This window comes from Cricetulus griseus, chromosome 2 (genome assembly GCF_003668045.3).
Source record: "Cricetulus griseus strain 17A/GY chromosome 2, alternate assembly CriGri-PICRH-1.0, whole genome shotgun sequence".
Classification (NCBI taxonomy): Eukaryota; Metazoa; Chordata; class Mammalia; order Rodentia; family Cricetidae; genus Cricetulus; species Cricetulus griseus.
Window position 1 is genome coordinate 387988736 of NC_048595.1, and position 16079 is coordinate 388004814.

General features: G+C 39.7%; 1 protein-coding gene across 1 annotated transcript in view; it reads right to left on the minus strand.

Moving 5' to 3' along the window:
* LOC100750437 (solute carrier family 2 member 13) overlaps positions 1 to 16079 on the minus strand; it is a 261443-nt gene that overhangs the window by 157172 nt on the left and 88192 nt on the right. The window lies entirely within an intron of this gene.

A 16079-nucleotide genomic window follows, 5' to 3' on the forward strand; every position in this document is an offset into this window, starting at 1 on the left:
TCTTGCTAACCCAACATTTTCATTTTTATAAACAAAAACTATGCACAAAGTACTTTTGAAATTAAAATCAGGATTATTTTTAAAAAGTTATCCTCAACTACTTATATTAAGGGAAACCACTTGCAGTCTTAATTTATACTTCATTATTTATATAAGAGAAAAACTATGTTCTGATATCAAGTTTGGCATCTAATATTTTAGATAATTTTTATATTTTGGTTGTGAGCCTAGCATTTAATAGCTGAGCCATTTCTCCAGCCCTTTAGATAATTCTTGACTCATGGGTCTTTTTTCTTTGTTTGGTTTTTCAAGACAGGGTTTCACTGTTTAGCTTTGGAGCTTGTTCTGGAACTCACTCTGTAGACCAAGCTGGCCTCCAACTCACAGAGATCCACCTGCCTCTAACACCGAGTGCTTGGATTAAAGGCTTGTGCCACCACTGCCTGGCTCAACCTTATTTCTATATGCAATTCAGTTACTTGCTTCACTCTTTTTCTCCAAAAATAGAGAGCAGTTGGGGTCATTTTTGTTAGCATTACTAGAAGTTTTTTTTTTTTTTTTTTAAGACAAGTTTTAATTGAGATAGGATAATTTTTTTTTTTTTTTCGAGACAGGGTTTCTCTGTGGCTTTGGAGGCTGTCCTGGAATTAGCTCTTGTAGACCAGGCTGGTCTCGAACTCACAGAGATCTGCCTGCCTCTGCCTTCCGAGTGCTGAGATTAAAGGTGTGCACCACCAACACCCGGTGTTATTTAAAGAAAAACATGGAAAAAGTAGATTATATTTTTCTTGTACAGTTCCTTCAAAGAATCATTATATATACAAGATAAATTCTTTCCCTCTTATTTAAAACTCTGAATTCATGATGTTAAATGTAGTATATATCCAAAATGCTTAAAATCCATTTGCTACATAGCCTTTAAATCAAAGAAATCACTAAGCCTATTTTTTACACGCATTTGTTTATTGTTTATTGCACGTGGGGGCGTGTATGCCTCTGTGCTTGTGTACAAGTCAGAGGTCAAACCTTGGGAGTCAGTTGTCTCTTTCCATTGTGTGGGTCCCAGGAATGGAACCCATGTAATCAGACCTGGTGGCAAATACCCTGGTCTGCTGAGCCGTGTCACTGAACCCCCATCAAAGAAATCTATAAAACACAAGTCTATTTAAATGAGAAGGGAGTCTGGGAAGGAGACTTTTCTAATATCTCTGTAAGGTTCTAAATTACAGTCTTGGCCTTAAATGATTATACTAAATTACTCCTGGCCTTAATTGACTATAATTCCTGCTTGTTAGGTGTCTTAGTTATGGTTTCTATTGCAGTGAAGAGCATGACCACAACTCTTCTAAGGGAGAACAGTTAATAGAGGATTGCTTATAGTTCAGAGATTTAGTCCATTATCATCATGGTGGGAAGCAAGGTATAATCAGGCAGACATATGCTTGAGAAAAAGCTGACAGCTCTACATCTGATCCGAGGGGAACAGGAAGGAATCTGGAAGCATAGAAGACCTCAAAGCCCACCCCCTAGTGATGCACTTCCTCCAACAAAGCCACACCCATCCCAACAAGGCCATACCTCCCAATAGTGCCACTCCCTATGAGCTTATGGGGGCCAATCACATTCAAACTCCCACACTAGGTATGCCTTATTCCTATGTAAGCCTATGCCTGCCAGCTTGCTTGTCCTTCTACCACTGTTGTGAAGGTCTATCAACCTGCATCCTAGATGAAAAGCCAAAGGCCTATGAAGCTGAGAGTCCAATCTGTGTAGTTCACCACAGACAGAAATAATTTTCATCTGCTTCCTTTTCATCTTTGTAAAAACAGTAAATCCAATTTTTCATTTTACATTTCAAAGAGATACTACACACCCTGAGCTAAAACAGGTGATTGCAATGGAATAAACATAAATGCCACAGAACATGCACAGACCACAGAGAAAAGACATGGTCTACTACTTACTATGGACAGCTCCATGACTAATATAAAATGGATTCAATCTCATTTGAAATTTACTCTTGGCTTTCATTATTTCTTATACTTAATTTAGAAAATTAAAAATGGCCATCAGCATTATCTCATAGTTACAACTCTGCCTTGGAAAAGTAGCTTATGTTTCCCTATGGTAGGGAAATAGGTAAGCATATCACCAAACAATAATCACTGAATGTACTTCAAGTTTAAGATTTGGATAAATCAGTGAATGTTACTTATAACCGAAATGAGATTATTCAAGTATCAGTAATGTTAGTCCTTAAAATGTGACCATTTGTGTAGTGTAAACATACATGTACATACACACACACACACAACACACACACACACACACACACACACACACACACACACACACACACACACACACACACACCAATCTACTGGGCAATGAAAGAGGACTATAGTCAGCACAAACTATGACTTTCTGAGAAAATCTATAAACCATTTCATCTTAGGTTCTCTCGGCACAACAATATTCTTAAGTAAAATATCCTTTTTTAAAATCATTTTTCTTCTTTTTATCATATAAATTCACCAGGCACTAGACTGTGCAGTAAAACATCATTCATCAATAAACATTACTGGACCAGGAGACATTCCAAAGGACCAGGAAGATGCTCTCTATGGGGAGGCCCGATTGCTAATCAGAAGTGTTGATGATGGTGGCTATAGTTTATCAAGTCTCCGAAAGACATTCTGTGTAAACTCTTGCATCCCCCAGGGGCACTACAGGAATCTGTTCACCAAGACTTACTTACTTATGGGGTCTGACCCTCAGGGTTCCATCATACCCACTTCCCATTTGCCACCCTTGACTCAAATGTGGAACTCCACATCCACTTCCTCTTCTGACAGAGAGACCCTTGTTTTTTCCACCACACACATCACCATGTGCTTCAGTATGTTTCCAGCCATTTCCTCCCCATACTCTATTTTACCATGTCCCTTGGCTGCTACTCCCTGCATGGATCCAGTGCTGTCATTGTTAAGAGATACCTGAGACCTTAAAAAAAAAAAAAAAAAACAAGGATTTTTCCAAATGTTGATTAGGTTCACTCACTCAAGTAGTCCTGTTAGACAAAAAGCTGCCTAGAGATGTTTTTGTCTAAGCTCATCTATAGGATCACAAAAAATGTCAAATGAGAATCACTTGTCAAATGCTGAATTCCGGACACATCTCCTGTGTGATGGGCTTTGTTAACCTGCTGAACACAAGAAGCCTTTCTCCATTTTCTTCCAACTCATTTTACATTGGCAGCACTTCTGCCACTCAGGGAAGAAGGGGTCTGATCATCATCCCAGACATCCTGAACAAAGCTATCTTTATCACAGTCATGCATCCCAAGGATCCTAGACTCTGGTCTGCTGATTTCTTCACCACTGTTATCATTTACTACTCTTTTCTGCTCATTTACTCTTGGCCTCTTCTTCTTCACACTCCACACCATTTATTTCCAGTGTCACCTTTAGCAGTTGGAGAGTATGGAGAAGTCAGAACATTACCAAGATCTCCTCTTATGAGATGAACATATGACCCACAGCAGTTGTTCAATGCCTCAGCACAAGCCTGTTTCAAGGATCTTTCTCAATTACTTCAACATATGCAATCCTGGGTGTTAGCTCCAAGCTCCATTTGTATCTCCCAATAGGTCGGGGCCATGGATCTGCAGGGTCCTCTTCATAAAACTATATAACTTGATGATCATTTTAATGTTGGCTGGAATGATTACTTACTTGGAAAACTGTAGGAGCTGCTCAAACCTGGTTTTCCATGTCCATTATATCCAGTCCCAAAGCTTGTCTTCAGGGACTGGTAGAGACAGCAGCACCAGCATGCACTGGAACAAAATTTGCTCCTGCCAGGCAATGCCTGACAATAAAGTGCATGACCCTGACCCTGTCCCCTGCCCCATAGAATATTATGCAGCAGGTAATGACGTTTTGATGTGTGCCTGAGGAGAACAGATTGCGTTGTGATTGAAGAACAGATTGTTGAGGTTAATTCCAAGATACCTAGAATCCCTCTGAGCATCAGATGACAATATCACTGATGGACAGACAGTCGCTGAGCTCCAAATGAGAGAACAAATTAATTATTGGTTGGCCAAGAAACCAACATTTACTTTTAGAGTTACAATATTTGCTCAGCATGTTGATGATAAAACATGATAATGGAGCAATTCAATAAACAATTTTCTATAAGCAAGGGGCCTAGCCAGTGAGAACAATACTGAAATAATGCTGCACTTCAGCTGTGATCCAAATTAAGTGTACATTTTTATTACCAGAAAACAAGATGCAATAATTCATATGATAAATATAGAGAAAATAAATTATTACTAAATAATGAGGCCACTGTCACTAAATATGAGGCCAAATGCAGAGAGTTTGGATTATAAGACTCTATCAAGTAGCTCCTACTTATTTTCTTAATCTTATTTTATTATTTTACATGTATGGGTGTTTTACCTGCATGCATGTACATGCACCACATGCATACACTGTCCACTGAAGCCAGACATGGGCATCGATCTCCTGGAGCTAAAGTTAGGGACAATTCTGAGCTGGAGCTGAACCCAGGTTTTCTGGAAGAACATCCAGTGCTCCAACCTGCTGACCCATCTCTCCAGTCTCCTGAATTAATTTTTATGAAATTATTGGCTAATTGGAACCTTTCATTTATTTGATGATGTCACACAAAAGGTAGCAGATCATTTCAGCTCATTCAAGCTGCTAGTGCCCTGGTTAACTAAAGCCAAGGACATTCTATATAGGGTTCAAAGAGGGCTGTCAATAGTCTATGGCAAAGCCAAACAGCCCTAGGACAAGCTTCCACATTCTCATTTACCAGTACACATTTTCACCAAGATAGAAGAAACAATCAAGAGGAGGTTACAAGTGACATCACCAAAAGGGAATATAAAATTAATTTTAAGGGCCTCCAAGAGAATCATTACTAGAAAACAAGTCTACCACTTTCTTCTCTGACCTGTCTTTAGGAAACCTACATGTATGGGGTCCACACAATGAATTATTATAAAACGATGCACAGTTGTTGTTAAACATCTGAGAAGTTGCATTCTAATGAGAAAAGTACCCAAATCTCAGTCTTGAGGAAACCAGTTTTGACATGCTTGTTTCTCTAAGCAAGCAACAGAAGTGGGAAAATTCCATTTCCACAACACACAAGGAGCAGAAGGAGTGAGCAGGGAGCTGAGCAGGCTGTGAGCCCTTAAATTCTACCATGGTGACTACTTCCTCAAGCAAGAGCACACCTCCAGAAGTGTCCGTATCCTCCTCAGTTATACTAACTGGGGACCAATTATTCAAATAGGAGCCTATTTCTCATTTCTCATCCAATCCCAAATACCTATATGTAATGCAGTTTTTCTTATACCTAAATAAAAAGCTATCTAAACTCTAATTTAAAAGTTGAGGGTAAAATAATAAAGTAGAACAACTGTTCTGCTATTGACTCATAAGATAGAGTGACTGTCATATGATACCTCAACAAAAGGTAATGTGAATGGCATCTCTCTCACTCTCCAATTTTCCATTTAATATTCTTGGATAATAGTCCAATATAAATAGTTAAATAAAATCTCAGAAAGCAAAACCACAGATTACTGAGATGGACTCTCTTACATTATACTCTAAGCATAAGAATATCAAAACTGGCTGGGGCGTTGGTGGCATAAGCCTTTAATCCCAGCACTTGGGGGAGGGCAGAGGCAGGCAGATCTCTGTGAGTTTGAATCCAGCCTGGTCTAAAGAGCGAGGTCCAGGACAGGTTCCAAAACAATACAGAGAAACCCTGTCTGGGAAAAACAAAAAAACAAAACAAAACAAAACAAAACAAAAAAAACTGAAAAGACTATCAGCTTAACCAATACAAATCACACAAAACTCCCAAAGTGAAGTTCTTTGTATGCTCTGGTGTTTGTTGCCATCAAAAAGCCATTATTCAGAAATGAAATAAAGAATTTCTCTTAGGCTCAGCATTTAGGAGTACTTTCTGGGCAGTGGTGTAGCATGCCTTTAATTCCAACACTTGGGAGGCAGAGGCAGGTAGATTTCTGAGTTTGAGGCCAGCTGGGTCTACAGAGTGAGTTCCAGGACAGCCAGGGCCACACAGAGATACTTTATCTTGAACCACTCTACCCACCCCCCAAAAAAAACCCAAAAAACAAAAACTCTGTCTTCTCTTGCAAAGGAACCAAGTTTGGGTCATAAAGGCCTTTAACTCTAGCTATAGAGAATCTTCTGGCTTCCTTGGGATCCTACACACACACACACACACACACACACACACACACACACACACACACACCCCAACACACACACACCAACACACATACATGCACATATATACAATTCAAAATAAAATAAAATATTGTTTAAATGCTGTCACTAACACCTAAATTGTTACTATGTAGTGAGGCAGGCTACCAAAAGCATACATTTCCTAGAGACACAGTGATAAAAGCAATTGGGTGCCAGAATTAAATACCTAGAGATGACAAAATCTTAAGCTTTGACTATAAGCTGTAAATTTAACAGCCCATTTCTTCTTTGACAGCTTCTAAACTGTAACCTTTTGATTTTAAGAAAAAATGGCTTTCCCTGGCAAGGCACTAATTAAGCCCAGTTGCTCACACCCACACAGAAAACAAGCCTGTAGTTTCACAGCATGGCCAGTCTGCCAGGAGCAAAACAATAAAATATCAAGTAAGACACTATCTCTAGTTTGCAGGACCTCAATGCAGATAGACAAGTCACCAAATAATGACAAACTGATGAAGTCAATGCTATGTGTGGGCGATGGATAAAGACCCCAGGACATCTGCACACTCCTAATGCCTAAATGTTTATCTTCAACTATCAAGGCAGTGGTTTTTCACCTGAATGTCTGAAAGACATTTCAAAGAAAATGTGTCAAAACCAACTCTTGGCTCTCTTCCCCCAAATAATAATGTTCCCTCCTCTTCTTCATCCTCTCTCAATTATAACTACCAAGGCTTCAACATGCGCACGCCAACAACTGTGCATCTGGAAATCCACTTGTATGGATGGCATTCGGGATCCAAACTTTTATACATTTGTGCATTTGGTTTTGTGTATGTGTGTGAGTGTGTCCATGTATGTATGGGGAGAGAACACACGTATGTGGGGTTGTACATGTATATGATCAAATTAAAGTACTCATGTTTTTGTGAAAAGCACTTCACTGGCTGAACTATCTCTGAAGCCCTGGTTTTATTGTTTGTTTTAGTTTTTAAAACCAAAATCTAGACGATGTCAAAGGGAAAGAGGGAAATGAGTCATAAAATTTACAGTCCATACCATGAGAAGTATTTAAATCACTTAATTAAAAACCTATGTAGTCATCTTCCATTACTTGTTCTCACACACCACATCCATCCACTGAACTGATGAACACTGTCAATTGTATGGCTGCCCCCTTCTCAGGACTGCAGAGCAGCCATCCTGGCCTAAGCAATCAGAGTCATTGACAGTATGGCTGTCCTGGGTTAGTATTATTCTAGTACAAGTATTTCAGTACAAGAGGCCTGGTTGAACCACTGTTTCATTACAATGTACTCTGAATATATGGGGTTGTGCAAATCTGTCTACTCAGTAATACCCTTCTGTGCCTTCTATCCTCACTCTAGGATAAATGCCAAATCCTTATGGGACCTGCGCAATCTGCTGCTCCATCCTTTCTCCTAAAACTCTCCAGGCCATTCTGCTTCATCTTCATGGCTCATCCTCCCTTAGTTTCCTCTTCTCACCACACCATCTTATAAAATAAGTGCAACCGTCCTCCCCACAATCACCTACCATCTCAACTGATAATCACTTTCTATTCATACTTTTTTCTAATCATTCATCAGCCATCTCTCTGTGTTTCTCTATTTCTCTCTCTATTTTTCTCCCCCCCCCATGCTCAGAATGGTGCCTGCTATGTGACAGGCAAGTGATACACATATTGTGAACGCATGAATAAATACAGATGGAAGATAGCTCTGGCTGGTTATGAGGAATGCTGGATGGATGCTCATGACACTGAAACTAACTTCAAAGAAGATTCAAATTTGTCTAGCATGGGAAAATATCACTGCTATTTGCACAATTTTCCTCACAAAACCTTGCAGGACACAAAAACATAATTCTTGTCCTAGCAGTGAGAATCTGCAGAAAACCCCATAGTCTATAATAAGTTAGGCTACAGAAAAGAAAATCATTGCCACACTGGCCAGGAAATTTCACAGATGAGAAATTGTTGCAAGTCCACCAAGCTCCTAAATGATGTCCTAATCTCGTGTGCCCAGAGACTGCCTTGCCCATTGCTGCTTCGATGCTCATTTTTGTTTCTCTCTTTTTTTTGTCCTAAGATCTCAGTTTCATTTCCCAGATGGGATGTCAGGTAATATTTTTATAAAAGAAGACAAGTAAACAGCATTGGAAGTGTAGAACCTCTCCCTTTACCCCGAGCTCTGTCCTGGTATATCTGTTCTAGTACTACCTCAGTTGTGATTTCATAGTCCTACACCATGAATATCATCTCTTCTCAGGACTGGCAGTGGTCTCAAACACATTTTCACATTTATTAGTTACGTTTCCCTTAGAAAGCAAGTTCCTTCTTATTGAACAGATCTTGTGTATTTTCTCACGGAAGATAGGACTGTGAGAAATAAAATGAAACAAACATAGACATAGACATAAAGGATTACCAGCCTATAGTCCACACTGCCAGAGAAGCTAGTAAACAAGGAGAACCCTAAGAGAGACATACATGGTCCCCTGGAGAAGGGGAAAGGGACAAGATCTCCTGAGCAAATTGGGAGCAAGAGAGGAGGGATAGCTACCAAGCAAGCTAGGAGAATGAGAAGGGGAGAAGAGAAGGGGTGAGGAGGACATGAGGGAGCAGAAAGGTTGAGTCGGGGGAGGAATAGAAGAAAAGAAGAAAGGAGATACCATAATAGAGGGAGACATTTTAGGTTTACAGAGAAATCAGGCACTAGGGAAATGTCTGGAGATCTACACCAGCTAACAATCTAAGCAACAGAGGAAAGGCTACTTTAAATGCCCTGCCCTGATAATGAGATTGATGACTGTCTTAGAGGCCATCTTGTAGCCTTCATCCAGAAGCTGGTGAAAAATAGAAGGAGACACCAACATCTAATCACTGAACTGAACTGGAATCTAGCTGTAGAGAAGGATGAGCAAAGGGGTCCAGACCAGGCTGATGAAACCCACAGAAACAGCTGACCTGAACAACAGGGAGCACTTGTTCCCCAGAGTGATAGCTGGGATACCAGCATGGGACTGATCCAGGCCCCAGGAACGTGGGTTTCAGTGAGGAGACCTCGGAAGTCTACGGGACCTCCTGTAATAGTTTGGTACTTATTCCTAGCATAGGTGTGGACTTTGGGAGCCCATTCCATATAGAGGGATACTCCCTAAGCCAAGAAACATGGGGATGGGCTTAGGCCCTATCCCAATGGATATGATAGACTCTGATGACCCCCTATGGAAGGCCTCACCCTCCCTGGGGAACAGAAAGGATATGTGATAGGTAGGGTTTTAGTTGGGGGAGGTGATAGGGGATGAGGGGAGGGAGTGGTAACTGGGACTTACATGCAAAACAATCTTGTTTCTAATTCAAATAAAAATGGATGAATAAAAAGAAAGAAAGAAAAGTGCCAGACCCACAGATCACCAGGTCAATAAATTAACAAATCCAATTCAAGTGAAAAATAGGTATTTTGCTTTAAAAGTTTAGACTCATTCCTAGAACCAATTTGATCAGTACATTGGCCAATTAGGAATTCCTTTACATAGCATTATCATAAACACTAATATCATTGTGCCCATGTTTCATTTATGTCTCTCTCATCTTTTGGGCAAAGTACTTCTTTCTGTGTGCCTGAAGCCTGTGGGAAAGTCTCCTCTGATGATGTAGTGCTAAGAAGGAATAGAGGAGGTGTATTGCTTCAGCCATGATCCAGGAGCACACTTACAGGCGCTTTCCTCTTAGAGAAGACACAAGGGCCTTCTATCACCCCAGTGTGAACAGCAGTGCTTGGGAAGCGGTTCTGATTCCATTTGTGTTGCTGTGACAAACACCATGACAACGGGAAATTTGGGAAGAATGGCTGGCTAACAATCTGTTTGCACTTCATTGTTTCAGAGAAATCAAGGCAGGAACTTAAATCAGCTGATTGCATCATACCCACAGTCCAGAAGTAAGACACAACAGACATGCTATTCCTGCTTGCTGGCTCTTAGCTAGCTTTCTTTTACACTGATAGGACCCTCCTTGGATGGGATGCTGCCATACAATCAGCTGGGTCTTTCTACATCAAAATGAAATCAAAACAAAACATGTTTATACAAGTAGTATTACAGAATCAGAGCAGGCTGTATTTATAAAGTTAGAATATGTAGGCATTATGTAAAAGCAACTAATGAAAAGAGGACATGAATTGGAAAGAGAGCTTGGAGGGAAGAAAGGGAAGTGGGAAATGATGTAATTATATCATAGTCTAGAAAAGGAAAAATAAATACCCGCACACAGAGTCAAGGATGGAAGAGGGTCATTTCTACCACCATCCAGACTCTTGTGCAACTTGGAGTAGACAAGGTTTATAACAGACTAAGCAAGGGATGTGTTGGTGCACGCCTTTAATCCCAGCACACAGGAGGCAGAGGCAGGCAGAGATCCATGAGTTCGAGGCCAGCCTGGTCTACAAAGTGAGTTCCAGGACATCCAGCATTACACAGAGAAACCCTGTCTCAAGAAACCCAAAACAAAATAAAAAGATTTATAGCATACTAATTTGCAATGGCAGGAATAGGGAAGCACTACTGAACTTAATATCAAAGCCAAGCAATAAGATTAAGTAAAAATAAACATGTATGTATGTATATGTATTAAGATCAGAATACAAATTCATACTCTGATTTTCAAATATATACTAGCACTGATATCAAGTTAGTATTAACTTGATATAAAGAGATATCAGGGGTAAGTTGTTATTTTTCAGTCTTTAAACGGGAGGAAATTCACCATCTCAGAAAACTTACTATTTTTTTTCCAGATAGGGTTTCACTGTATAGCTCTGGCTGTCCTGGAACTCACTCTGTAGACCATGCTGGCCTCCAACTCACAGAGATCCGTCTACCTCCCAAGTGATGGGATTAAAGGTGTGTACCACCACCATGGGACTTCAGACAGCATTTTTATTTTAAAATTTTTATTATATTAAGAGGCATTATTTAAAAAACTCACACACCAAAATTAACCAGGCCCAAGCATTTTTTAAATTTGCTCAAGTCTTAAAGTCCAAAAATACAGGTATGACTATGTACATCTACATAGATCATTGTGGTCCTTCGAATCCTCTAAAGAAAAAAAAAAAAAAGTAACGATGCAGCATTTCTATAATTATCAAGTTCTCATTATAAAACACCTTAATTATTTTAAACAAAATCTGTTCCATCTCCTCATCCTATGACTGTCAGTTGAAGACACACATACATAGTGATGGCTACTCAAGAAATAGGACTAGTGATAAAAATCTCCAATGATTTGATTTTAGCATGAAAAATTGAGTAGTAGTGATAAAATATTATTATGATTGTCCTTTCCTAGAGGCTAATAAACATAAAGGACAAGCTATTAGTAGAAATCGTGAGGAGAGACAATGTGGTTTCATTATCACTTCCCAAATACTATTTGGGAGATACAGAACTAGTCCCTAATGGCTTTACCTCAGTATCTGCAGTGTGTGCATCAGTTGCTAGGCAACATGAAAGTCAAGGATCCAGTATTAGGCCTCCTGCACAATGGGGCAGCTTACTGCTCATATGAATACTAACACATAACCTCCATAAACTCTTGTTTTCTTTGGGAAATTGAATAAATTATTCAATATTAATTATTAAAATTTCTCTAAGAACTTTAATAAATCTATTTTAGTTCCCAGTGAAAGAAGAAGTAAAAATTGTAGACGTGCTGGTTGATTTCTGGCAACTTGACACAAACTTAGATCAGGGAAGAGTGACTCTTAATTGAGAGAATGCTTCCTCAAGACGGCCTTCAAGCAAGTCTGTGGAATATTGCCTTCACTAATGATAGATGTGGGAGAGTTCAAATCACTATAGATGGTACTGCCCACCAAGAAAATGGTCCTGGGTTATATAAGAAAGCAGGTTGTGTTCTTTCGGAAGCTGCAAATCAATCTACCTCAAAATCCAGCTAAACCACTTTTAGAGATATCCGAAAGGACTCTGTATTCTACTATAGAGATACTTACTCATCTGTGTTCACTGTTGCTCTATTCATAACAACTAGAAATTAGAAATTTATAAGTAAATGGATGGAATTCGAAAAACATCATCTTGTGTGAGGTAACCCAGACCCCCAAAAAACAAATATTGTATGTGGATACTAGCTTTCAATCCTTTGATGTATGCTACTATAACAATAACCACAGAGGTTAGGTACCTAGTAAAGGATTAAAGGGAAGGAGCGGATCTCCCAAGGAAAGAAAATTTGAATATATTGTTATGGAGAGACAAATAGGAAACTATTTGTCTAGTGGGCCATTCTGTTGGATCTTAGAAGATAAGCAGTTAGGAGAAATACAGACCACAGAGGCCTGGCTTGGGACATTACATAAAGAAGCAATGACTCTATCAGGGCCATTTATGTTACATTCTATAGTAAGGTTCTGTGGTGCTGGTCAGCTGAAGCTGAAGAATCAGCTGTGACCAGCATAGTGAAAGTAAAATCTGGGAAGTTGTATCCTCAGAGTCAGCACACAGAAGCTATGGTTCAGAGGGGGCCAAAGCTGTATCTTATGATTGGAACTAACTTAATTATATAGAAGAGTCTTCCAGGTGGTACCAGTTTTGAAGGCATGAAGGTGTCATGGAGAGCAGATGAGGCTTAGCACTGGGAGAGTCCAGGAGATGACCACTGGTGAAATTGAGGCCTCAGTGGCAATAAAAGCTCCAGGACTGAAGGGAGCATGGGGAGAAGCTGGTGTTCTTGGGGCCAGAGTCTCTGAAGAGAGCCAAGGAGAGGCTATCAGTTAAGGTGCAGTCCAGTTGCAGTGGAGACCCCATTAGTTCAGAGATTCCAGCAACAGCTGTGGAATAGAACCACCCTGAACCTATTAGAGGATCTGTGTGTGCTGTGTATGGCAGAACCAGAGATGGGAAGATGCTCAGTTCCCTTGAAGCCTAGAAGATCTTAAGTCTCAGAAATCTGACACTGAGCTTTACACTTATGGACTTTCATTTGAATGTGTCTATGCCCTGTTCTTGCCCTCTCACAGAAATAAAGAGGTTAACTTTTTGAGGGACTTTGGATATTTTAGAGAGACTTTGGCTATATTAAAGGCTCTGCAATTTGAAAGAGTAAAGAGACTTAACTTTTAAAGTAGTTCAATTAAAAAAAACTGGTACTTTAAAAAGTTGCAAAGCTTTATGTATTGTTAATAATAGGAGATCTTGGAGATGAACAAAAAAGAAGGGTTATGTGTTTTAGAATACGTAAAGATGTGTTACATTTGTTTATGTTGTGGAGTATTATTTTAACTATGCAAAGACGTGTTGCATTTGTTTATGCTGCATTTGTTTAACAGTGTAATGATATATTGCTTTGCCTACCAAGATACCTGATTGATCAAATAAAAAGCTGAATGCCCAATAGCTAGGTAGTAGAGGGATAGGTGGGGTTGGTAGACAGAGCAAATGAGTAGGAGGAGGAATCTAGGCTCAAGAGAGAAGAGAGAATGATGGAGAAAGAGAGCCAGGACCAGGCAGCCAACAGCCAGCCAGACACAGTAGAACATACAGGATTAAAGAAAGGTAAAAAGCCCTGAGGCAAAATGTAAATGAAGAGAAACAGCTTAGATTAAGTTGTAAGAGCAAGTGGGACAAGCATAACATAAGGCTGAACATACATAACTAAATCTAAATGTCTTTATTTGGGAGCTGGCTGGTGACTAAAAGAAAGTCTCTACAGTAATGTCATAATAATTGTCTTTGTGTGTCAAGGTGACAAAGGGTCAACTGTACTGGTTGGTTTTTGTCAACACAAACACAGATACATCTTAATTGAGAAAATATGCCCCCATGATACTGGCTTATGTGCAAATAACAGAAACTGTCTAGATGGGAAGCCAGGAATCACAGAGTTCAATAAGCTCACCGTGACACTGAGACAGTAACTGTACTTCTCTGGGAATCATTTCATCATCTGAAAATTAAGAGAGCAATGCTCACCTCAGTGAATTTTGAAAATGAGGTGTCACGACACATATGGAAGCAATAAACCACAGAAATGCCAACCATCATTGTATTTAAAGGGGGCATTTCAGTATTCAAAAATTAAAAAGAATCTAAGAACATTAATGAATAAAGGACTTCATAGCAGAAATCCATTTAGAAATTAGACTTTGTATTCATATCAGTATCAAAACAATCCGGCTGTGGATTAATAAATATGGACTTAAAAACCATTACAGGGAAGTACTTACAATGAGCACCCTCTTAAGATTTTTCAGCTATTTCTATTAACTCCTCCAGGTATGCAAGAATAGAAACAAGGGAGCAAAGATACAAAGGAAGCCTGCGAATGATGGCTCAGGTATCCCCTCCTTGTGTTTTCCACACTGTAATTTTGTGATTATTTACGTCTTTAAAAGAAGGTGAAAGAGGCAGTTGAGAAAGAGGAGGGGAGGAGGGAGAGAGGAAGGAGGAAAAAGAGGGAGTAAAGGAAGCAGGGAAAAGGGAAGGAGGAGGAGGGGGGAGGAACCACTACTGCATCTGGGAGGGTCAGAGCATCCTGAGTCCCCATATATAAGTTATATATAATCTGTCCATAGCTGTTATCACAAATGCTACAGACGGAGTAATGTGACCAACAGTTCTGGAGACTGGAAGTTAAGAACCAGGCATTTGCTGGTTTGATTTCTATAGAGGCTTCTCCTAGGCTGTTTTCCTGCTGTGTGCTGACATAGACTTTTCTCTGTGCCTGTGTGTCAGCAGTGTTCCTTTGTGTCCTCTTCTTGTGAGGCACCAGGACACTACTTTATGACTCACAGTATGACCTCATTATCCCTCATCACTTGCTGAGAGGCTCTGTTTGCTGAGAGGCTCTGTTTCCAATGCAATAACTTTCTAAGGTACAAGTGGACTGGCTTCTTTGGTTCAGGAAGCTCCACTCCCTACTTTGTTTCAGTAGAACACTAGAGACTAAAGTGTGTTCACCATTCTACAAGTTCCACACATAGACAGCCCGAAGCTCCTCACAAAGAAAGAGCAGGAAAGCACAGACATTCCAGATAAATGATGCCAGGGCTCACAAACACCAACATGGCTGGGGGAACACAAGCTCACAGCCTCATGAACTAGAGATGAACAATGGTATGTACAACTGCTCTCAGGAAGTAATTTGGCATCTACTTGAAACTATATTATTAAAGTCTAAACTCTGGGCAGCAAAATGGCTTAGTGGGTAAATGTTTTTGCCACCTTGGGACCAAAATTCCATGGGTGGGGTGCACAACTAAATTTGGAGGTCATGAGAAGATTGGAAATAGTGAAAAATTGCTGAATATACAATGACAAAAATTCATTCAATATCTAAAGTTCAATGATTCCAAAATGTTTCTGGCAGTGGTTGACCATGATGCATTTGGGAACTTAACTGCAATCTTAGCTCTGAGCACTGAACTCACACACACTGCACTCTGTAGGCTGTCATGTCATTCAATGTCAATGAATACTGCCTGAAATACCTCACAATTACTGTATGTTATAAATTTTGGCGTTCTTGTTGTATATACAAAGTGTTTTTCTCTCACAGAAATGAAAGAGTTTAATTTACAGGGAACCAAAGACTTTTGATAGTTTCCTACTATAATTCTTTAGAATGTGCCAAATTAATAGAGCTTTAGATTATATTCTGTTAGAAGATTTAGTTTTAAAAGTTTGTTGAGTTTCATGAAACTACTGTTCATTGTACTCTGGGTAGGGTTAATAGAGAAATTTCAACAATTT